The sequence below is a fragment of the Rhinolophus hipposideros genome, assembly GCF_964194185.1.
Source record: "Rhinolophus hipposideros genome assembly, chromosome: 21".
Lineage (NCBI taxonomy): Eukaryota > Metazoa > Chordata > Mammalia > Chiroptera > Rhinolophidae > Rhinolophus > Rhinolophus hipposideros.
This window is the reverse complement of record NC_138067.1, coordinates 21,028,493-21,052,857: the sequence shown is the minus strand read 5'-3', so window position 1 is coordinate 21,052,857 and position 24,365 is coordinate 21,028,493. Positions and strand designations below refer to the sequence as shown.

The following is a 24,365-nucleotide window of genomic DNA, read 5'->3' as shown; positions in this document are numbered from 1 at the left end:
TATTTTAGCGAGGGTGCTCACTTTTCATCTATTTATTCATTCTTCATGATTTGTGAATTACTTGTTCACATCCCTCACCTGTCTTGAAGGGGACTCTTTTTTTTTTTTTTTTTTAAGTGAGACCTGGGCCCACGAAGTGACCACAAGGCAGGCACCAAAACAGCTGCTCTGAGATCACCGGCCCAGCCTCCTCTGTCTCAACCCAGCTGGCTCAGACTCAGGTTTACAGATCAAAGACCAGCCAGTAGCACAGGACTGTGGGGGGTGGTCTGCAAATAGAGCAGCTGACGCAGAATGTGGAGAGCCCAGGGAGTGTGAAGGGGGCAGGGGCTGCTGTGTCCACCCTCATTCGGCAGCCGACAACTGAACCTAGGTCAGAAGGAAAAACAGACGCAGCTCACAGGTTTGGTAATACCCCTCTTCCGTAGCTCGTGTTTTCTCTCAACAGGGAGCTGAGGATGGGTGGAATGGGGAACAAATGAGAGGACCCTGCTCTACTTAAGAAGCCTTATTGCCACCAGGTAAACTCATCAGGGCAGTCAGTGCTCAAAAAACTGTAGAAATAGTCACAAAAAGCAACACCAACCAGCCAAAGTTAAGACTTCAGTTTAAAAGTCAAAGAACACCTTTCATTGAATTTTTTCTTATATAAAAAACTATTGCGGTTGCCATAGAAAAGTTTCTTCTTATCGTGGCAAAAAAAATACATAACATTAAATTTACTATGTTTAAGCGTACAGTTCAGGAGTATTAAATACACTCACCTTGCTGTGCAACAGATCTCAAGAACTTTTTCATCTTGCAGAACTGAAACTGTATAGCTGTTAGACACTAATTCTCCCTCTCCCTTTTCCCCAGCTCTTGGTAACCACCTTTCCACTTTCTGATAGGAAAATATTTTTTAAATAGTCCCATCACCCAGAGATAACCGCTGTTAACCATTTTCCCAGCAATTAACATTTTGAAATATATTTTTTCTAGGTGTACATCCATAGGCTCTATATATCAAAATTTCCTATTCTGTCTCATTTTATATGATATTATGAACATTTTCCTATGACTATAAAACTTTTGCAGCCTCGCTTTTTAATTGCCTAAAACCCTGGGCCCTTCATTTTTATACACCTGTTTCCCATACCTTTTCTTTCTCTACACATGCAAAGTGGCATAACCGCTCACACTCAGTGGGCAACTATCCCCTACCAACCACTGTTTGACGCACTCTGCCTGAATCATCTCATAATCCTCACATCCATCCTAGGAGTAGGGCCTGTTTCATTCATGCCCACCTTACAGGTGCAAACAAGTCACACAGGTGAGTGCGGAGTTGGAGTTCCGGTCTCGCCATCTGGTCCCAGATCCCACTACATAACTCTGCCTCTCTTTAGAGGACAAACTGAGTTGAAAACTATAGTCCTTTCTTCAATGGGAAGGAAGGAAGAAAGGGAGGGAGTGAGGAAGGGAGGAAGGGAGAGAGAAAGAGAGAAAGGAAGGAAGGAAGGAAAGAAGGAAGGAAGGAAGAAAAGAAAAACATGAAGAGAGAGCCAGCTGGGGATAACTTTAAGGAAATAAGGAATTAACTATGTGGCTTAAGCATGGACTATTCGCCTGCCTTTACTGCTTATTTCCTTATTAGTTACTTTGTGACTGCTCATCCTGAACCATTAGCAAGGATCTCTCATCAATTGGGTTCAGATGTTTTAATTCCCCTAGTGCACTCTAAGCTCCCTGAGGATGTACAAGCGGGGGAGCGCATCTCTTATACTGTGTTTCCCTGAAAATAAGACCTAGCCAGACCATCAGCTCTAATGCGTCTTTTGGAGCAAAAATTAATATAAGACCCGGTATTATATTATATTATACCTGGTATTATATTATATTATACCCAGTCTTATATGACTGGGTCTTATATTAATTTTTGCTCCAAAAGATGTACTAGAGCTGATGGTCCAGCTAGGTCTTATTTTCGGGCAAACATGGTACTGTACTTCTCCATGTCCTCTGGCACGGCCCCTTAGACAAGCTACGTTTAATACTTACTCGCCAGTTGGCAATAGATAGTACATAAGTGAAAGGGCAGAAGAAGTGGTAGGTGAGGGAAAACCAAAGCCTTTGAGTAGGTAGAGAAGGTGGGGTAAGGAATTTAGGAGGGATTAGGAGGCTAGATTGGACTTTGATCACTTATAATGCCATCTTAATTCATAGAGAGAGCTTTGTGGTTTGTTCCCACATTCATTATCTCAAATAATTTTTACACAAATAAACAAAACCCCACAAACCTAGGAGATAGACACAGAGAAGGCTGTCAAAACAGAGGGGTGAACCTGATCGAGCTTTTAGAATTTTAACTTTTTAAGCTTTTTATTTTAGAATAGTTTTAGATTTACAGAAAAGTTGCAAAAATAGTACAGCTAGTTCCCACATACCCTAACCCAGTTTTTCCCTATTTTTAACATCTATGTTACCATGGTTCATTTTCAGTCATGACTAAGAAATAAACATTGGTCCATTAATATTAACTAAATTCCACATTTTATTTGGATGTCCCCAGTGTTTCCACTAAACCTTTTTCTGTTCCAGGATCCTATCCAGATATACATTACATTTAGTGGTCATGTCTCCTGAAGCTAATCTGATCTGAGATAGTTTCCTCTGACCTATGACAGCTTCTCAGACTTTCCTGATTTTTCATGACCTTGGCAGTTTTCACATAGCGTTCCTCACGTTGTGTTCCGTCTGATGTTTTTCTCATGGTTAGAAGGTAAGACCCGTTGAGCTAGTTAATGTAACGGTCATTTGCTTCACATTGAGGCTCTAAAGGTTAAAACAGAAACAAAACTTTCATCTGTTTGCTGATTGGAGTGCCTGTTGGCCACTTCTTGCATGGACTGTGGCAAATAATCGTATCCTGTTTGTTTTGTGCTTTGCATAACCATTGAAACCACGCCCTATTAACGCAGTCATTCTTCTTTAGTCAGAACTTAGTGTTCCTTCATTTGTAGATGGCTAAAACCTCAATCCCACCCCAATTCTTAGCCTTCATCAAAAGTGTCATTTGTACTTACACAAGGAGCCACCAAACAAATAGCCTCAATTCTTGGGAAATAATGCTAGGTTCTTGCCATTCTGATGTTCAGAATAATCTAGAGTCTAAACCATGCTCCAATCCTTCTGTCTATCTCTAGACCACAATTTTTCATTATTTGTGTAATAATGTATGTTGATTATTTTTAAAAATTGAGATATAATTCATATACCATAGAATTCATCTTTTCCAAGTGTACAGTTCACTGGTTTTTAGTATATTCACCAGGTTGTACAATCATCACCATTGTCTAATTCCAGAACATTTTCACCACTCCAAAAAGAAACCCTGTACCTATTAGCAGTCACTTCCCACTCCCCACCACCACACCTTGCCCCTGGAAACCACTAACCTACTTTTTATCTCTATGGATTTGCCTATTTTGGACAGTTCCTCTAAACGAAACAGTACTACATGTGGTCTTTTGTCTGACTTCTTTCACTTAGCGTAATGTCCCCAAGTTTCAACCATGCTGTAGCATGTTATCAGCACTTCATTCCTCGCATCGCTGACTAATATTTCATTGTACGAATATAGCACACTTTGTTTATCCATTAATCAGCTGATGGGACATTGAGGTTATTCCTTAGTTGACTGTGTTTTGATAGCTGTTCAATACTTGCTCATTGGCTCAGCTCCTGGTGTCATACCTTATTTTCCTAATTCGTAATCCTCATCCATGTCTTATCTCAAAAAAAATATAGCCAAACAGCAGCTACTGTTGAAAACAAACACATAAAAAACACCAAATACCGCCTTGATAGAAATCATGGCTGATTTTCCTACCATATTCATTCAATAATTGATTCACATATATTTACTGAGTACTTATTATATGTTTAAGCACTGTTCAAAATTCTTCTAGAGATAAGGTTCGAGAAGATAGATACAGACTCTGCTTTCAGGGAACTTAAGTGTAGTGACAAAGACAGACCTTAAGCTAATCATTATACAAATAGATATTGAAATTACTATAGAATAAGGGCCACAGAGGAGAAGTACAGGAAGAATAGTCCAAGTGAGGATAGAGGTTGAAGGAGCCTTCCCTGAAGAAGTTGCATTTAAATTGAGTTGGAAAGATAAGGATTTGGCTACAAGGGAGAGAGATTCCAAACTGTGAAAAGAGCATGCTAAAATCCTTGATGGGTTAGGGGCTTGAGAGAAAGTAATGGGACACTACGAATAAGAGGGAGTAGGAACAATGAGGCTAGAGAAGTACAGAGGGGTCTGGCCAGATTGTGCTTACGGATAAGGTGATCAGTAGATGGCTTAAACTGTTTTTCAAAGCACCAGGGCCTTTAGAAATCCTTCAAGCTGTTCAAAATTAGGCAATTTTTCTTTCAGTCCTATGAGGAGCAATTCTGCTCCTGAATCTGTTCTTGCCCACGGGTAACACATCCTAGGTATTTTCTCATCCACTGGTATGCTGGATATCTTTCCTTTGCGTCTTCAGATCCACTCTTTATCCTTTCCCATTCTTCTCTGTGCCCCAGGAGGTTTACCTGCATAGAACCCATCAATGAGATCGTTTGGCCATTGTGGGTCACTCGGAGGAAATCTGAAGTTGGGGAGGCAGGGGGGAAGGTGTACAAGGTTGAGTAATTAATCCTCCGGCTTCCTCTGGTTAGGCGGCATTTCTGAAGATCATAGCTACTATCAGGAGGCCATCTTCACACAGCTACTCTCTAGGTTCTTGTCATCACTTTTTCCCTTTGCTCTTTCAGGCCTCAGTGGGGACAGCTCCCCTGTTGGTTTCTCTCATCCCTGCTCACATCTTTTATGGCAGAAGTTAGTCCCTCCAAATGACTGTAATAATACTCCCATTTCACATGCTTTTCAACAATGTGGCTTTGCCATTTTTCCATGGAGAGGTGGATTCTATTTCTCCACCCTTTTGAATCTGGACATATCCTGTGATTGCTTTGACCAATGGAAGTTGGGGGAAATGCACTGTGCCATTTCTGGGCATAGTCCTTAACTGGTCTACTAGTTTCTGCTTCTTGCTCTTGGGACCCTGAGTCTCCATGAAGAAATCCAGTTTACTCTGCTAGAGAGAGAAGACACCTAGGGAAGTACTGAGGTGCCAGGCAGGTAGGTAAGGAAGCCTTCTTGGATGCCCAGCCCATCTGAGCCTTCAGATCATACCAGACCAAAATAACTATGACTGCATGAGAAATCCCAAGCAAGATCCACCCAACTATTCCCCGTCAATCCTCAGAACTACAAGAGATCCAAAATAAATTATTTTGTGCCAGGACACCTTTGCATATTGTTCCTTTGCTAAATTCTCATCAAATTGCCTAGTTTGCAAGCACAATCTGTTTCCTGTGGGACCTATTTACCACAACCAAACGTGTCTGGCAATAAAAATCCCACTCGAACTTCTAACCTGGATCACAGAATCCTATGCATGATGGGGATTGTAATAATCCTGGAAAGGCATCAGCTTGAAGTCATCCTGCACAAATGGGTCTCTATCTGTCCTATTTTAAACACAGGACTTTTCACAAGTCGCTTTCAAGAACAGATGTAGCAGAACAGGTCATTCTTCTGAATGTGAATTATTCAGATTCTCAAGAAAGCATCATATTTTTACTTTTCAAGGCCAAACAAATTGGGTTTTTAAAGCTTCCTGCAAGGCCCCATAATTGGTCAACCCTTACATTTTATTCTTTGTCTTTCTTGGAAAGAGGTCACAAGTCGTGGTGCCCAAAATGGAGCTCAGAGTCTCTTGCAAAGGTCTAACTAGTTCTGTAAGTAAGAGAAGGATATAGAGGTATAGATATAATGTATATATAAAAAGAGAAAGAGAGAGAGAGAGGGATTCTCTACCCATCAAGTCTGATCTCTGAGCAGCCAACTAAAGGGATAATTTAATCATAGAATTAACATGAATTACATAATCTCTCTCTCTCTCTCTCTCTCTCTCTCTCTCTCTCTCTCTCTCTCTCTCTCTCTCTCTCTCTGAATTTTTGGGACCTCAGAACTTAGGAGACCCATCCTTTAGCTTTTTACTCAGGCCTATATTTTCCCTCTGCAGTGAGAGCTCTGAGCCACAAGACAGGACTTTCCATGAAGGAGAGCATCTCTGGGTGGCACAGCACAAATGTAAGCATCCCCTGCCCTGCACCTCAGTGGGTGACACAAGTTCTTCCTTCCAACAAGGCAGGTGCTGAGCATGGCTTCTGTGCTGCAGAAAGTCCTGGATAGATTTCCATGGGTTTGCAGTTCTAAAGAATTCTCTCAGCCAAGAAACATCAAATGTTCCAAAGGTTAAGGGTTTGCAGCTGCCATTCCCCAATGAGGCCTCAAGGCCACCCTCTTCAATATTCTGCCTGGAAACAAGTGCCAGGGGTGATGCAACTCAGTAAACTTTATCCAGATTCAGTGCTTGGATCTATGGCAGGAAAAGGACCACTGATGGGGGCCAAACCACGGTGAATTACCCATGTCTGGGAACACAAGTTCTCTGAAAGCCGTGGGCAAAACAATGATGAAACAAACGCAATGGGGCATCTAGTGTTTGAGAAGAGGACCAAGGAGTAGATACCTCTCTCAGTGGGAGAACTAGGGGAGAGGGAATGAAAAATAATGAGACAAGAGAGTAGGATTCAGGTTTGAATCAAGTCGAACCGGGAGAGGTGGGGCATTGTGCTTACTTGTGACTTAAAGTTCTCCCAGAGCAAGAGTTCTGCAACCAAGTTTCATTAATAAACTCATTGAACAGGGATGTATGAGCCAGGCTGTGTTCCAAGTGCTGGAGATACAGCAGTGAAGGAAACAAACCAAACCTCTACCTTCATGGAACTGACATTCCTATAAGGAAGAAAAGCGATGAACAAAGAAACGTATGTTAGGAGGCATCAATGCCATAAAGAAAAATAAAGCGAGGTGTAGGATTAGAAGGGGTGGCATTTTGTGTACCATTGGAATAGTCCCCCAGACAGTGACACTTAGCCAGGCAAGTGGGCTGGAGTAAAGACAGAGGGTGGCAGGAGATAGAGTAAGGGAGAAAGTGCTTAAGGCTTGCTACCAAGCGGACTAAATAGGACTATTGGTTTAACACAGTAAAATTTGTTTCACAGCTCAGACTGGCGTCTAGTCGCAATCTTCCATCTACGAATATTCTCGGACATGAAGGGGTATGAGAGTGTATCTGCAGCGACATTGATCTCCCTCCCAGAACTAAAATAAAACCAACAAAAGTCATATGCTGCTGGCGGTAGGTCAGCAGGCTAATTTCACTATGCAATAGGTGGGCGCAAACCAGAGGGACAAACAGAGACGCAGATAAAAATTAAGGGGCTGTCCTGCTGGTTGAGTCTGTACAGAACTGGGGCTCTGGTGGGGAGGCCCCAGCAGCTGCCCCCAGGAAGTGAGTCCACCCCTCAGAGATTTTACACACACCCTGCCCCATTTCGCACCAGGGCCTTCGAATCCAGCTGTTCCCTTGCCCCTCATCTGAGAGCCCTGCAGAGAAATGCTTTGAGGGAACAATAATTCCAGTGGTTAAGGCTGGAGGACCCTGATCGGTTTTATAAGAGAAATTTGAAAGCTATTAATTTATTTTAAAATATTTTCCTCTTGTTCTAAAAATTACTTCTAGAACAGTTGACTGCTGCATTATGAGACCTCTCTGAAGCAAGTGTAACAGGGTGGATTTGGAAGTCATCATAGCATGGAAGGACGTCATCTGGGCCGATGAGATTGAATCCCACCTGAGAGCTAGGGCTGGGCTTCTCCCACCCAAGCTAAGGAAGCCACCCTCTTTCTTCCTCCCTGTTCCCTGCCCCATGTACTGGGCACACCTTCTGAATCCAGGGCTTAGTATGTGCTCCTGGCAGTTAAAGGCCTGGTCTTCCAAGTTCAGTCTCTACATGGGAAAGGAAGTCTTCTGCAGGAGGATTAGAGAAAGGCAAGGAGAGCCACAGTTCCCGGCTCCTGTACACCTTCCACTCTTAACCCCCTCCTTAGGTCAGGCTGGTTTGCTTTTTTTCCTCTTTGGAATCCATTGCCTATGGATAAAGTCAAACCTTCATTTGACTTGCCAAAAGTCTTTTTCCTTTCTCTCATAAAGCAAAGAGGATCAAAAGCTCTGGCTTTCACAGCTATTATCTCTAAACGGACTTTGAGAATCCTGTTTGGAAGTCAGAAGCTGAGCATAGATTCTTTCTCCGCTGTAACAGCCTTAGTGTTCCCTGTGAGATGGGCACCTCTGAGTGAATGACAGAGGAAGGTCACAGATGAGGGAAAAGGAAAATTACCTCAATGCCCCTTCATATTTGATTATCCATTAAATGCATTTATTGCATTTATTTATTTAGTAATGCATTTACTAGTAATGCATTATTTAGTAATGCATTTATTACTGTGAGGCTAGTGGCCACTTCTTGACAGTACCATAAAGAACAGCTTTCTCTGATGTTCTCCTTTAAAATAAGTCCTCTGGACTGAAAAATTACTTTCTTACAAAGTTGCAGATATACTCACCATAAAACCCTAAGACGAAACATCCCACTCCTAGGAAAATAAAAACTTATGTTTATATAAAAACCTGTATGTAAATGTTTGTAGTGGCTTTATTCATAATTATCAAAAATGGGAACCAGCCTAAATGTCCTTCAATTTGTGAATGAATAAACAAATTGTGGTATATTCATATAATGGAATACTACTCAGCAACAAAAAGGAATGAACTACCAATATAAACATCAACATGAAATGAATCTCAAATGCATTGGGCTAAATGAAAGAAGCCAGACACAAAAGGCCACATATAGTATAATTTCATCTATAGGATATTCTAGAAAAGGCAGAATTACAAAGCTGGGGGTAGGGGAAGGGATGGCCACGTATGGGAATTTTGGAGGATGAAGGAACTGTTTCATATCTTGATTGCGGTGCTGGTTACATAACTATGCATTTGACAAAGACTGCAGAACTGTACATCAAAAAAGAGTGCATTTCACAGTTTGTAAATTATACCTTAATTTTTAAAAAGGAAGAATAAAAGGTTACCTCCAAAAAAAGAAAAAAAATCAAACCCAAAACACCTGCATTGAGAAGGATGCCACATAACCTCAGTCCCATATCTTATCCTCCAAAGTAGTTCTGCAGAAACAAGAGGGAGGATATCACCTGGAGGGCGGACTGTTGCTCCTTACAGGAAGTGGATGTGTCCTTTGTGAACCAAACATATTCGATATCAGAGGGACACTGGCTTGGAGTGGTTTTGCCATTAAAAGTCTCCTGCTTGGGGTGCATTCGCAAGCAGCATGGAACAGAACCGAAGTAGAGGACACAAAATCCCTGTCCTTATCGCCATTGCTTTGTAACTAGCGAATCTCAGCTGGATTGCTTTCCCTTGGAGCCTTTTCTCCCTGTTTCATAACCAGAGAGATCTCAAACTTCACACTCCTCCTCCAAACCTGCAGCTGGCTTCCCATTGTACTTGGAAGAAAATCTAAACTTCTCCCAAGGCCCCACATGACCTAGCTTCCACCAACTGCGTGCAAGTCATGTCCTACCACACTCCTCCCCCTCTCCACTCTTGGCCACGCCGGACTTTTGGGTCCTGGAACAAGCAAAGCACATCCCCACTTGAAGACCATTGCCACAGCTGGATTTGGTCACAGTTCCACCATTTTCTAACTGTGTACGTTGGGCAAATGACTTAGTTCTTGTGCCTCAGTTTCATCATTAGTAAAACATGGGAATAATAACAGTACCAACTTCATAGGTTTGTAGTGAGATTTAGTAAATTAACACACATAAAGCATTTAAAACAATGCTGGGCATGTTGTCGATGTTTGATAAATGTTAGCTGTTATTATTGCTGGCCCAGGAAGTTCTTGTTTTTTGTACTCTTTGGTCTTGTAATCCAGAACTGTTTGCATGTGTGAGTGTTCCTACGGAGTAAAATATCTTACAAAGAAACTGTCCAATCAAGTCATTATTTCTTTATAAACAGAGTGGCTTCAAGTACACTAATAATATTTTTTTGCTAAACCTTTATTTGGGGATAATATTAGATATACAGAAAAGTTGTAAATATAGTGTAAAGATTTTCCATATACCCTTCACTCAGCTTCTGCTAATGTTAATATCTTATATAACTGTAGTACAATTATCAAAACTAAGAAATTAACATTGGTTCAGCACTTAATTATAACAGATTTCATCACTTTTTCCACAAATGTCCTATTTTGGTTCCAAGAACTTATCCAGGACACTACATTGCATTTAGCACTAATAAGGTTTTTAAATTATGATTTTATTAAAAATTGTGGCCTTTGACTTCTAAAATGTGTGACTATAAAATAAACATAAGGGTATACCATATTTAAGTTGAAGCCTTCCCTACCCTCCTCCCTGCCCTTCTCCCCCATATCACTGATTGTAGCTATCATGCTCTCAGATTACATCAAGTCTAAAATGATCAAACCACATATTATCATTTTATATACAAAAGAAAAACGTGTGAGCAATTATAATTATAAAATGCTATCAGTTGTATGATGCATCCCAATTTCTGAGATAGTGACACATGAAAAAAAATGTATCTTAAAATGTATAAAATATGGTATGCATTTTTACAGGTTCTATTTTATTTTTCTATTTGCCTCATTAGAATGTTGATTCCATGAGGGAAGCATTTTTGTCTGTTTTGTTCCATGAAGTATCTCTGGAGCCTAGCATATAGTAGATGAGAAAAATATTTGTTGAATGAACAAACAAATAGTAATATAATACTAGCTAATATTGACCGAGCATTTGTCTCAGGTACTATTCAAAGTTCTTTACTTGCAGTAACTCTTCTAATTGTGTTGATATTTTATCAGAATGGGAATTTATTAAAATTAGCAACAACTCAGAGAGTAATATTGTTCAACACCGAGCCTAACCAGCACATAAAATTAAGCAAAGGAAAGAAAAAGAATGTCTAATAGCATCTTAATAATGAACTGATAATTAATAATAATAATTTCATTCAGCAACAGATATTGATCAAGTATCTATATTCTTGGCACAAGTTCTAAATACAAATGTTAACACATCTAACTCTCACAAAACAACTTGAAGTAGGTATTATTATAAACACTGTCTTACAAATGAGGAAACCCAGGAAGAGAAAGGTTAAGAAACTTGTCCAAGATCATACAGCTACTAAATGGCAGTCAAAAGTCAGACTTAGGCAGCCTACTCTAGCATAATACCCACCAGGCATTCTTACCCACCAGGCTACACTACCTCATAGTCTCTAAAACATCCTGTACCAAGTTGATGATACTTACGTGATACTTAAGAAATCAATAACGCAATACAAATCATTAACTTTTGTGACCAAAGTGGCCCCCTCCCTCCTGGTTAATTAGCCATTTAGTTTTCTGGCCTACCATTACTAAGTGGCAAGAGCCAATGTGCTCTGTTTGGCTTTTGTTCTATTGACATTTATTGAGTGCCCTTGATGTGACAAGCACTGTGGTAGACGCCTGGGATAGGCAGATAAGACACAGGCTGGTAAACCAAGGGTTGCCACTGTGAAGGTCTGTAGGAGGTGCAGCACGAGCCCAGAAGAAGACAGGGGACTTTGTTGATCCTTAAGCTGAAACTCAAGGAGTCAATTTGCTACGCGAATGAGCAAAGGAAGAATGGACTCAATTGCCCTGCAAACCTTTTGTCCTCCAGACTTGAGGCTAGGTGGATTCATGGACCTCTGTTGACAAAATGGTTTTCAGGCCCCTGAAACAAGAAATCAGTTCCAGCTCTCTATCTCTGCTAGAGCAAATATTGAGAAATGTCAGACTCAATGATTTCAGTATTGCACCTTATTGCATATGCTGCAGAATGGATCTATTCTCCCACCCCCACCCCCCACAATAAGAATCAGGGGGCTGTGTCAGAGCTAAATCTTGGTAAATGAGAAGGGGGAATGACTAAGGGCTGCCCAGGGATGCAGAGAGTGAGGGAAGAACTAAAAAAGAGTGGCTGGAGATTGATCCTGCAAAGTTTCCTTACACAAGGGCATGGGGCATGTGGAAATGGGTGACAGAATATTACCTGACGTCAGACCAATAATCAATAACTACAAGGGATGTGAATGCCAGCTGTTCTGGGAACCCTTCTTTTAAAAAATAGTTAAATAATAGTTATAAGTATACACACATATGCTTATATCAGTGTTTTCTCAAGAGATTTCATATATGATCAACCTATCAAAGTGACCAATAAATTTGCTTACAAAAGTTACTGATTTTTACAGCTCTGTTGACTTTTCAGCTACCATGTCAGCAAGCCCTAACATGAAAATTATTAACTGTAATGCTTATGTGTCTTGTAAATATTTGATCAATGTGTTCCTGGCTCGTGCTTTTGCCAAAGTATGGATTCTGGGAAGTGTATATACCTCTGTTTCTCTTTATGTCTGTGCATTTCTGATGGCATGGGCCATATTTGTTTAACTTATTCTACACAGTGTTAGTTTCATACACAAAGGCATACATAAAGAATCCAATGTAATCAAGAGGCGGATATTTATTTCCAAGAGGGGCTTACAATATGGGCACATTCACACATCTCATTTTTTTTAACTCATAAAACAAATATGATTTACAAGTGCCAAATAAATCAGATCAAAATATACATCCAAACTAATCAAAACGACAATTTGGGAAAGTTCATGTATTTTGACTTTTTAGCATTGAGTGACAATTCTGAACTGGGTTTGATGTAGGCAGAGTTGGAAGAAAATTCCAGTACAGAATAGAGCTCCTCTTCCAGTTGCCCTTCTCCATGCATTGTCAAGTCATATCTATCAGGATTTTTTCCTCTCTTTAAAATAAAATAGGTTTTGTTTTGTTTTGTTTTTGCATGACTGCTCTTTCCCTCCTGTGCAAAATATGGGCGGGTTCAGGTGTAAAGTGACCCAAGACAAAATAAAAATGATAGCTAACACTTACATAGAACTTATTATATGTCAGTCCCAATTCTAGGTGTTTTACATATATTAACTCATTTAATTCTTACAACTACCCTATAAGGTCAGTTGTATTATGTTCATTTTCAATGAAGGAAAACTTTTCATTTCGCTGAAGATAACCTAGTCCAAAAGGATTAAATATCTTGCTCAAGTTCACACATCTATCAGGCAGTGGATCTGGGATTCAAACCCAGGTAGCCTGGCTCCCAAGTCTACCTTAACCCCTAACATAGGACCAGAAAGAACCCCTCAAGAATTTGCCAGTCACCTTTTTCTTTATCATGAGTGATGTTGACCTGGGCAATTAGTCAGTAATTCTTAAATTTCAGAGTAATTCAGAGTAATTCTTAATTCTTAAATTTCTTAGTAATTTAAATTTCTTAGTAATTCTTAAATTTCTTAAAAGCTACAGCAAAACCACAGACTGAAAAAGAAAACAGCAATGAAAACTCCAAAGTATTTAAAACTTACTTTAAGTTATTGGATGTGTTGGTGTATATGTGATATGCATTTTGGTAACATGGTAGCTAAGAATAGAAGCTCCTGAAAGCTTGGGGACCTCTGATGATACTCAAGCTATTTTCTTTAGCTTGAGTTTATCCATTCACCTATTGAAGAATATCTTGGCTGCTTCCAAGTTTTTGGCAATTATGAGTAAACATCCATTTGCAAATGTAGGTGTGGACATGTGGACATAAGTTTTCAACTCCTTTGGGTAAATACCACAAAGTGCTATTGTTGGATCATATAATAAGAGTATGTATAGTTTTGTAAGAAACTATTAGGTTGATGCAAAAGTAATTGCGGTTTAAAAGGTTAAAAATAATTGCAAAAACTGCAAGTACTTTTGCACCTACCTAATACCAAACTGTCTTCCAAAGTAGTTATACCATTTTGCACGCCCACTACCAATGAATGAGATTCTTGTTGTTCCACAACCCCATCAGCATTTGGTGTTGTCAGTGTTCTGGATTTTGGCCATTCCAGTAGGTAGTGGTATCTCATTGTTGTTTTAATTTTAATTTCCCTGATGACGTATGATATCGAGCATCTTTTCATATGCTTATTTACCACTATATCTTCTTTGGTGAGGTGTCTGTTAAGATCTTTGGCCCATTTTATAATTGAGTTGTTCGTTTTTTTATTGTTGAGTTTTGAAAGTTCCTTGTAGGTTTTTGGGTAACAGTCCTTTACACATGTGTTGTTCTGCAAATATTTTCTCCCAGTCTGTAGCTTATCTTCTCATGCTCTTGATAGTGTCTTTCACAGAGCAGAAGTTTTTAATTCTAATTAGGTCCAGCTCTGAATTATTTCTTTCATGAATCATGTCTTTGGTGTCGTACCTAAAAAGTCATCACCATAGGTCATCTAGGTTTTCTCCTATGTTATCTACCAGGAGTTTTATGGTTTTGCACTTTACATTTAGGTCTGTTATCCATTTTGAGTTAAGTTTTGTGAAAGGTGTAAGGTTTGCATCTAGATTCATTTGTGTGTGCGTATGGATGCCCAATTTGTTGAAAAGACTATATTTACTCCATTATACTGCTTTTGCTCCATTGTCATAGATCAGTTGACTATAGTTGTGTGGTTCTGTTTCTGAGCTCTCTACTCTGTTCCATTGAACTGTTTGTCTGTTTTTTCACTGATACCACAATCGCTTGATTTCTGTAGCTTTATAGGAAGTCTTACAATTGGGTAGTGACATTCCTCCAACTTTGTTGACCTTCAATATTGTGTTGTCTATTCTAGATCCTTTGCCTCTCCATATACATTTTAGAACCAGTTTGTCAATATCCACAAAATAACTTACTAGTATTTTGTTTGTGATTTCATTGAATCTACAGATCAACTTGGGAAGAACTGAGAATTTGACAATATTAACTCTTCCTATCCATGAACATGGAGTATCTCTCCGTTTATGTAGTTTTCCTCATATAGACCTTGTACATGTGTTGCTAAATTTATACCTGTTTGAATTTTTGGAGCACTAATATAAATGATATTATGTTTTTAATTTCAAATTCCATTTGTTCATTGCTGGTATAAAGGATAGCAGTTGACTTTTGTATATTAACCTTATATCCTGCAACCTTGCCTTAATTATTAGTTCCGGAGTTTTGGGTTGATTCTTTTGGATTTTCTACATGAATTACAATGTCATCTGAAAAGAAAATTGTCATGTTATCTCTGAACAAAAACATTTTTATTTCTTCCTTCCCAATCTGTATACATTTTATTTCCTTTCCTTCTCTTATTACATTAGCTAGAATTTCCAGTATGATGTGAAAAGCAGTAGTGAGAGGGGACATCCTGGCATTGTTCCTAATTTTAGTGGGAAAGCTTCAAGTTTCTCACCATTATGTGTGAAGTAAGCTGTAGGGAGTTTTTGTAGATACTCTTAAGCTGAGGAAGTTCATCCCTATTCCTAGCTTACTGAAAGTTTTTATCATGTATAGGGGTTGGAATTTCTCAAACGCTTTTCCTGCATCTATTGATATGATCATGTGGTTCTTCCTCTTTAGCCTGTTGATGTGATGAATTACATTAATTGATTTTCAAATGTTGCACCAGCCTTGCATACCTGGGATATAAATCCCACTTGGTCATGGTGTATAATTCTTTTTACACATTGTTGGATCTGATTTGCTAATATTTTGTTGAAGATTTTTGCATCTATGTTCATGAGAGACATTGGTCTGTAGTCTTCTTATAATATTTTTGTCAGGTATTAGAGTAATGCTGGCCTCATAGAATGAGTTAGTAAGTATTCCCTCAGCTTCTATCTTCTGAAAAAGATTAGTGAGTATAATTGGTATAACTGGTATAATTTTCTTCCTTAAATGTTTGGCAGAATTCACCAGTGAACCCATCAGGTCTTGGTGCTTTCTTTTTTGGAAGGTTATTAAATGTTGAGTTGATTTCTTTAGTAGATATAGGCCTATTCAGATTATGTATCTATTCTTGTGTGAGTTTTAGCTGGTTGTGTTTTTAAGGAATTTATTTGTTTCGCCTAGGTTATCAAATTTGTGGCATAGAGTTGTTCATAGTATTACTTCATTATCCTTTTAAAATCCATGGAATCTGTAGTGATGCCCCTTTTAAATTTCTGATAATAATAGTATGTGTCCTCTATCTTTTTTTCTTACTTATCTTAGAGTTAGATCAATTTGACTTATCTTTTCAAAGAACTAGCTTTGGGTTTTGCTGATTTTACCTATTGATTTCCTGTTTTAAATTTCATTGATTTTTGCTCTAATTTTTATTTCTTTTCTTCTACTTACTTTCGATTTAATTTGCTCTTCTTTGTCTAGTTTTCTAAGGTGGAAGGTTAGTTAATTGATTTAGATAGTTCTTCTTTCCTAACACATGCATTCATGGCTATAAATTTCTCTAAGCACTGCTTTCACTTCATCCACCTATTTTGAAAAGTTGTGTTCTTATTTTAATTTAGTTCCAAATATTTCTTAATTTCTCTTGAGATTTCTTCTCTAACTCATGTGTTACTTATAAGTGTTTTGTTTAATTTCCAAGTATTTTCAGATTTTCCAGCTATGTTTCTGTTATTAACATATCAAGTTTAATTCCATTGTCATCTGAGAATAGACAGTGCATGATTTTTATTCTTTTAAATTTCTTAAGGGTATATTTTATGGCCCCAAATATGGTCTATCTTGGTGAATGTTCCACATGAGCTTGAGCAGAATATGTACTATATTGTTGGATAAAGCAGTTTATAGATGTTCATTATATTCCTAATCTTTTCCTTTGTACATAAGCATCAATACAATCTCTGTGTGTGATAATATTTGTGGAAGTTTCCCCTGAATATACAGATATCATATGCATATATGTAATCTGATGGTATACTCTATTTACCAAGTTTTTTAATCACACATTTTCATATTTCACCTTAACCTGCATACTCATGGCTTTAATAATCCACAACACTGACATATGCTTGGAAGACTTTACCTCTACTTGAGTATACTACCATCTACCAAAATGAGGTAGGAGGAGGAAACCAGAATGACCAAAGAGACTCCAAACACTAAGGAGATCATTAATTTCCCAAGATTCTATGATATCTTAAGGTCATACAAAGGGGAGTGTGCTAGTTTCCTAGGACTATAATACAAAGTACTACATACTGGGTGGTTTAAACAACAGAAATGTATTGTCTTACAGTTCTGGAGGCTAGAAGTCTGAGATCAAGGTGTCAGCAGGGTTGGTTCCTTCTGGAGGCTCTGAGGGAGAATCTGTTTCATGCCTCTCTCCTAGCTTCTGGTGGTTTGCTGGCAACTTTTGGTTTTCCTTGTTTTGTAGAAGCATCATCTTGATCTCCGTCTTCATCTCCATATGCCACTGTCCCTCTGTGCATGACATGTCCAATTTCCCCTTTTAATAAGGACACAAGTCATATTGGATTAGAGACCCACTCTACTTCAGTAACTTAACTAATTATATGTGCAAATAATTATTTCCAAAAAGAGTCACATTCTGTGGAACTGGGGGCTAGGACTTCAACATCTGAACTTTGAAGGGACATAATTCAATCCCTAACAAGGAACAAACAGCAGTATTGGTGTGACAATATAAAAAGATATAAAATAATTTTTAAGTTAGTCTGTCAACAATGTGTTGCTGACCTTGAGCAAACTGGGCCTGTTTCTTCATCTGCAAAATAAGGGAGGTCCTATAGATATCAAAGTTTCTTTTGTTATTCTCAAAATAGCACTGCTATGAGAAGACTTAAAACCATTTTTTAAGTTCGATTTTGCATTTTAAACAAAACTTCAACTCAAAAAAGAGACCTTTTGGGAGGCCTGTAGAATGATGAGGCCCAGCACAGAAGGGGCAGTGTCCCTGGAACTGTTAGCTAGAAGGATTGCCCTTACACAGTGCCACAGGACCATTGCGTTCGGGCTGTGGTCATTCCCAACCTTTTTGGGATTGCAACAAGTTAGGATTGTTTATTTGATTTTGTGATACCACCTATTACCCTCCACCTCCCTGCAGTTTCCCTCTCCCCGCCCCGCCCCAGCCCAAGGAATTGCCAAACATGGACCTTACTTTTAAAAGTTAATTAGGTCTTACAAATTTCATCATACCCTATGATAATCCTATCCCTTCTGTCAGGATTGTAAACAAAAGAAGATGGCCACTGGGCACAGAAATAGCTGGAGGATAGAATACTTGGAACCACCCAAAGGACCATTTTTAGGAAATTATAAATTATTTCATTTTCAACACCACCTTACACTATTTTAAAGCACCTTTCACAATAGTAAGTATATAGGATTGAATGTCACAGTTACTGGAAGAAACGATAAAACAATAACATTATTTGGAATAAGGGGTGGTAGATTTATGGATGATTTTAATTTCTTCTCTACACTTTTCTCTATTTTTCAATATTTGTATTATAAGTACTGCTAATAATCCAAAGTAGTAACTTTAAAAGATGAAGATTATTACTCTATTTAACAAATGTTTATTGAGCACTTACTACATGCCAGGCATGTCATAACAATAAAAACACCAGGTCCTGTAGAACTTCCATTATAGGGAAGGGTGACATTTTTAGGCACAGACCATTTGTCCTTCTGTAAAAGTTTACATTGAGCAGATTTTTTGGGCAGATGATGTGGAGGGAGAGATTGCAGCCTGCTGGGGTAACATGTGCCCCAAAGAAGGAAACAATGCTGATTGGAGAGGCTTGGAGGTAGTGAGTAGCACACTTCATCTGTGTCTAGATTTTACTGGAAGCTAGATCTTGGAGTCAGAGCTCCACCCTCTCTGGTCCAAGGCCGCCTCTTGCACATAACTACTCTCTCTGGGACATTGTGAAACTTAAGTTGGGAATCACCACATGCAGGTACTGGTCAAAGTGGGGCTAAGAACAGGACAGGGCACACATCAGTGTGAGGAAAGCTACACAGGCCTGATATGGGAGAGCTCCCTCACTACAAAAGTTTTAAGCCTCCCTCGCTATAGAAATTTTAAGTCTCCTTTTCTCTAGTTTTTTAGCTCCTTAGCCCCTGGCTTTGATTACTCTTCTAATCAGTTTCTGAATCCTCGACTAAAGATTGCTCCTTGCCTGAATCACAGAATGTCTCTCAGATAATGTGGTGCGGGGCGGCCTGCGGGGCCTCTGGTCCAGCACCCCACTTAAGAATGCAGGACGTGGCTAGGCCTAAAAGGAACACCCACAGAGCCATAGGTAGGGGAGTCATATCGCCATAGTTTCACTGGAGGCTGGATTCACAGGACGTGCGACCTGCTGTCCGCTTTCTGCCAACCGACCGACTCTCTCCTCGACTTCCTTGACTCCTCTCGACTCCCCAACCAGCACAGCCACGGCAGCTATATCAGGGGCCAATTGTCTAACTGGCTACAGCTGACGGCCAACTAGCCACAACCGATGGCCATCTACTACCCAAGTCAGCACCCCCCCACGTGAGGCCGAGAGCCTGGAAACTGCTCTCTGGGGCTCTGTCCCCACAGATAACTACTTAAAAGCCTGTGACTTCCCAACATCCCCCAAGCCGTTCCAGACCCCCCAGGCCAGTAATCATTGTCCAACCCATTCTGGGCCCTGGCTTCTGGACAACTAATGCCACTTAAATGACTGGTTGAATGGCCACAGGCTCTATAGAACTAACGGATTTATTAATTAAAATCTATTTTTCCTCATTTAGCAGCCCTGGGGATACAGAGGATACCCCAGCAAGAATGCCAGTCCCAACTAAAGAAGCCAACATGGTCTTCCAGGCGGATCTTGAGACCCCTTATCTGAGATCAGATAGGGTTAAAGTTCCCTGAATCCCCCCATAGGTAGGGACAGCTCTACTCCCCTGCCCAACAGGAGACAGATACAGAACAGACCTCCTGTCCCTCAACTTCCCATAGAAATTTTATGGGGATCACGTCCCTCAAGGGGAAAACAAGGCAGGCAGTTAGAGATAGGCATCAGGGCTCTGGGTCTCTGCATTCCTGCATAACCCATAGTATTCAACCGCCTAAAAGACCTCCCCTCTCTGTCCAAAACTTCCCCTTTTCATTGTAAACCAATGGATACAAGATACCCAACTAGATTAAAACAGCCACGCACACCTGCCCAGTTAAAAAAGATGAGGTAATAGCCTCTTGTCAATCACGGGTGTCAATCAAGTGGGCCCTTGCCCAGAAAAGAATAGCCCATTCTAGAAAAAAAAAAAAGATAAAAACTCCAAGTTTTCGCCAGTCAGGCCCCCTTTTTTTTGAGCCCGGGCCCTTGGCCCTTTGGGCCTTTTTGCCTTTTGAGCCTCTTCCTTTGTTCCAGCTTGAGCCCCTGGACCTTTTTGCCTTTGAGCCCCTTCTTTTGCTCCTGATAATGCCACCTTGGACCCCTAAGCCATTCTCTACTGCTCCGACCGCTCCTATTTCCTTGAACTGTACTACTCTCTTCTAATAAACTGTTTTTTCACTACTTTATCTCTGTGTCTCGTTCAATTCTTTGCTTGAGATGCCAAGAACCTGGATAGTACACCGATAAGGGCCCACTCTCCTATAACAGGCCCACGCCCATCCGCTGATGCAGGCGCCGGTCCTTGGGAGAGCAGCAGGCTCTCTCAGTCCCATTTCAAGGCAACGTGTTAGACATGTACTAAGATAAAATACGCTGGAGAAGACTGTTTTTTTATTATCATACATATCCTAAAGTTTAGGGAACTGCTGGGTTTTGCTGGCACCTCACAACTTCTCTGGGTGCTATAACAGAAACTATAATGATGATAAGTGGACACTAGGAAGTGCAGGAAGCCCTGCAAAGGCCTGGAATAGATGGCCCCAATGATCCTTGCCTCCTGGTATTCAACCCCTGTGTGGTCCTTCCGCATTCAATAAGGGCTGACTTGCGCGACCTGTAAAATACTGCAGAAGTGATAGCATGTGACTTCCAAGGCAAAGGTCAAAAAATGCACTGCAACTTCCACCTTGGTCCCTTGGATCTCTTGCTCTGGGAAAAGCCAGTTGCCATGTTGTGAGGACACCCAAGCAGCCCTGTGGAGAGGAGCTCCACGTGAAGGGAAATTGAGGCCGCCTGACAACAACAGCCTCAACTTACCTATCACATGCGTGAACGACCTTTGGAGCAGATAGATTCTCCAGCCCCATTAAAGCCTACCTAACTGGAGCCCCCCAAAATCTTGGCTGCAACCTCATGGGAGAACCACTTAACTATCCAGTCCAGCCACACCTGAATTTTTGACCCACAGTGTGATAAACAGAATGCCCCTCCAAAGATGTCCGCATCACCTTACATAGCAAATGGTGACTTTGCAGATATGATTAAGGATCTTAAATTAAGGGAATTATCCTGGATTATTTGGGTGAGCGCCGTCTCTTGGGCTTGAACTCTAACCTGCCTGGGCTCTGAAGTCTTTGCAACCTTTGGAAATGGTGAATGCTGTAGGAGAGATAATTCTTAAGTATGCAAGTATACAGCTTACACCACGAGGAGTCCCGCTGGGATTTGAAAACTGGACCTGCCCTTGACAAATTTTCTTTCCTCTAGAGAAATGAGTGCTAGTAGATTAGGTAGAGAAACTGTTTTCTATTTTGCTTTTGAAGAGTGTTAAGAAAAATTATTCAACATTTGGAAATAAGGCAAAAGATAACTGCATGTCTTCAAGGTCATATGGAGAATTGTCTAACAGGCACCCCCCCAAAATTATTGATTCTCTAGGGGTAGTATGCTTTTGTTTGACTTATTACTTGCTCTTGATTCGAGCTCAGGCTCTGTAAAGTTGGATGCTCTTTTAGACTGGTCAACTGCAAATGCTTTTTGTAAACTAAAGATGAAAAAATGTATCTAGTAGAAAGAGTAAACTTCAGAGTTTATAGTTTATTGCCTTGTAGGTTGGGTGACCACATTTCCATTTGCCTGGGACTGAGAAGTTACCTAGGACACGGGTAACTTTTAGCACTAAAACCAGGAACATCTGAGGCAAATGTGGGCAGTTGGTCACCTTACCTACAAGATATTAGCCAGTTTTGGAACTAACTTGGTCATCTTCTTTCAACATTCTGTTTTCCATTGGCCAGAAATACTTTGGTCTCTTCCATATGCCTCTGAACCAGTTTTCTTATACTACTGTTCTGTCACTAATGAACTAAATAAATTTTTGAGACCAAATCAGTTTATATTTGTATGACTCATGGTTTTTAACTGTTTTAAATGAGAGCTTTGACAAGAGAAGAGGTTTCTCTGATGAGGTGGGTAGCAGGGAGGTACTTCTGGGAGAGTAGGCCCTGAGAATTTATACTGGAGAAGCTGTTTGGATTTTTCATCCCTTTATTGATCCCCTTTCTCTTGAACTTATAGATATGCTTCAGTTTATTCCTTCTAGAAAAACAGCCTACCCTCCTCCTAGCAATGGCCCTGTCTCTTACTATTCTCATCCAAGAGTGAAATCTGGTTTCTTCCTAAGCAACTCTCTCATGATCTAGTCAAGGTCACTGATACCATCCAAATACAACTGACACTCTCTTGAATTTACTTAACTTTGTAAAAAAAAAAAAATGTTTACAGCTATTAATAATTGACCTTCGTTGAGTACCAGACGTTCTGTGAGCATTTGTCTTTCATTGAGCATCTGATATTCAGTGACCATGTTCTCAGCCTCTTGGCACTAGTTGTTGATCATTTGCTCCTTTTTGTTTACAGAACTATAACTTCCTTAATATCGCTCAAATCCTTTTCCTCTTCATCCCCAATGCCAAGGTCTTGGCTTGGGCCAACTCTCCTTCCAAACATCCTGAAATGTTATTTCCATAACAAATTTTACTGAGGTACTTCCCTGATTAAAAGATATCTCTGGTGGCTACGCATGGACTGTAATCACAAGCCTAGCATGCACACCAATATACAAATATTTCTTTATAAATTATATCTGTGTACCCTTTACCAATATATTGCTTCCCTTATAAACCAGGTACAGGAAAAGAAATCCCCAAAGGCATAACATTGACACATGAAATAGTTCTATCCCTCGGGCCCCTACACTGCAGTGGAGGTTGTGTGCACTTACATGAAGACCACAGACCCACAGCAGTAAGTCCAAGGATACGAGGTGTGATCAAACAGTATGGTGAATGCTTAAATTTAAAAAATTGTTACATTGACACGGCAATGTAAAAGATGCATTGCCATTAATCAAAATATGCTCCCTCGCTTCAAACACACTTATCCCATCGTTTTTGCCACTTTCTGAAGCAGTTCTGGAAGTCCTCTTTCGTGAGTGTCTTTAGTTGTGCTGTCGTGGCTGCTTCGATGTCCTGAATCATTTTGACTTTGGCGAAGAGCCTGAAGTCGAGCGGTGCCAGATCTGGTGAGTAAGGTGGATGAGGACACACCGTAATGTTTTTATGTGATAGAAATTGCCATATACCAGAAGTGATGTGTGACACTGAGCATTGTCCTGTAGAGGATGATATATGGCACGCTTTTAAACACACCTTCTCTCAATCGTAACACACACTCAACTGACTGCACCGAACAAGTTGAAACTTGTCACACACTGTTACTGAGGTTCGACGCGCCGCTTCCCATATTAAAGATCCCTGCCTTTCCATTGGATGGCACTTGGCAGCAGCATTCACCGTATATTGTAATCACAATGGAAAGGTTCCATGTCACATGTCGCTTCTGGTATGGCAATTTCTGTCAAATAACATTATGGTGTGTCCTTATCTACCTTATTCGCTGGATCTGTCACCAGATCTAGTTCTTCCCCAAAGTCAAAATGATTCAGGACATCGAGGCAGCCACTACAGCGCACCTAAAGACACTCACGAAAGAGGACTTCCAGAACTGCTTCAGAAAATGGCAAGAATGATGGGATAAGTGTGTTCGAAGAGAGGGGGGGTATTTTGAGGGGAATTAATGGCAATGTGTCTTTTACTGTAATGTATATATTTTAAACTTTCACTGTATGTTTTGATCACACCTTGTATATATGGCTGATATTCACGGCTTCTTATGATCTGGCCCCTGCCTACCTCTTTTGTCTCTTTTCCCTTTACTTCCTTCCCTTGCTCCTATTGCTATAGTCCAAATGGAAGGATTTGAACTTGAAGCTCCCAAACCTGCCTGCTTTTGATTTGCTGCCCTGCCTACTTTGGCTCCCCAAGCTCCAAACCCCCCTGTCTTATTTATTCCCCAAAGTGGTTCTCAAGCATTCCTGCCTCCATATCCCATCTACACACCATGCACATCTTTTTCTTAGCAATAATTCACAACATCTACCTCTCTGCCTCTCT

General features: G+C 40.1%; 1 protein-coding gene across 1 annotated transcript in view; it reads right to left on the bottom strand.

Annotated features, from left to right (window-relative positions):
• TAT (tyrosine aminotransferase) overlaps positions 1 to 24,365 on the bottom strand; it is a 42,655-nt gene that overhangs the window by 13,556 nt on the left and 4,734 nt on the right. The window contains exon 2 of the mRNA XM_081030452.1: positions 17,248 to 17,459. The gene's annotated coding sequence lies outside the window, so the exon portion shown is untranslated. The remainder of the gene's footprint in view (positions 1 to 17,247; positions 17,460 to 24,365) is intronic.